General features: G+C 51.3%; 1 non-coding gene and 1 pseudogene across 1 annotated transcript; both read left to right on the top strand.

The window, feature by feature from the left end:
* The first annotated feature begins 341 nt into the window (after positions 1–341).
* LOC123179440 (5S ribosomal RNA) lies at positions 342–460 on the top strand. The gene has a single exon (XR_006490372.1). It is a non-coding gene; the product is annotated as a 5S ribosomal RNA (ribosomal RNA).
* A 297-nt stretch (positions 461–757) lies between these two features.
* Positions 758–838, top strand: LOC123179441 (uncharacterized; annotated as a pseudogene).

Genomic DNA, 838 nt, shown 5'->3' with positions numbered 1-838 from the left:
TACTAGGATGGGTGACCTCCTAGGAAGTCCTCGTGTTGCATTCCCTTTTTAATTTTTTTCGCGCCGCTTGCAAAACAAAACGCACGTGTAAGTAATATATTTACCGTGTTTTATTATTTTGCACGAGTGCGGTAAGTCATAGCTGGGTGCTCACGATTCACGGGTCCAGCGTCGGCGTTGTGGCGCGGCAAGCGTGCACTGGTGCGGTTGAGAGGGAGGGGTGGAAACCGCGTTAAACTCGTCTCCGTAGTTGAGAGGGAGCGGCCAAAGCAATGTACAATCGTCTTTGTGGTGGAGCTGGGAGGGGCAAGGATAAGGGACGAAGACCGGGGTAACATGTCGGATGCGATCATACCAGCACTAAAGCACCGGATCCCATCAGAACTCGAAAGTTAAGCATGCTTGGGCGAGAGTAGTACTAGGATGGGTGACCTCCTGGGAATTCCTCGTGTTGCATTCCCTTTTTAATTTTTTTCGCGCCGCTTGCAAAACAAAACGCACGTGTAAGTAATATATTTACCGTGTTTTATTATTTTGCACGAGTGCGGTAAGTCATAGCTGGGTGCTCACGATTCACGGGTCCAGCGTCAGCGTTGTGGCGCGGCAAGCGTGCACTGGTGCGGTTGAGAGGGAGGGGTGGAAACCGTGTTAAACTCGTCTCCATAGTTGAGAGGGAGCGGCCAAAGCAATGTACAATCGTCTTTGTAGTGGAGCTGGGAGGGGCAAGGATAAGGGACGAAGACCGGGGTAACATGTCGGATGCGATCATACCAGCACTAAAGCACCGGATCCCATCAGAACTCCGAAGTTAAGCGTGCTTGGGCGAGAGTAGTACTAG

Source organism: Triticum aestivum, unplaced genomic scaffold (genome assembly GCF_018294505.1).
Source record: "Triticum aestivum cultivar Chinese Spring unplaced genomic scaffold, IWGSC CS RefSeq v2.1 scaffold22093, whole genome shotgun sequence".
Classification (NCBI taxonomy): domain Eukaryota; kingdom Viridiplantae; phylum Streptophyta; class Magnoliopsida; order Poales; family Poaceae; genus Triticum; species Triticum aestivum.
Note: the sequence above shows the minus strand (reverse complement) of the source record. Positions and strands in the feature narration are given on the sequence as shown.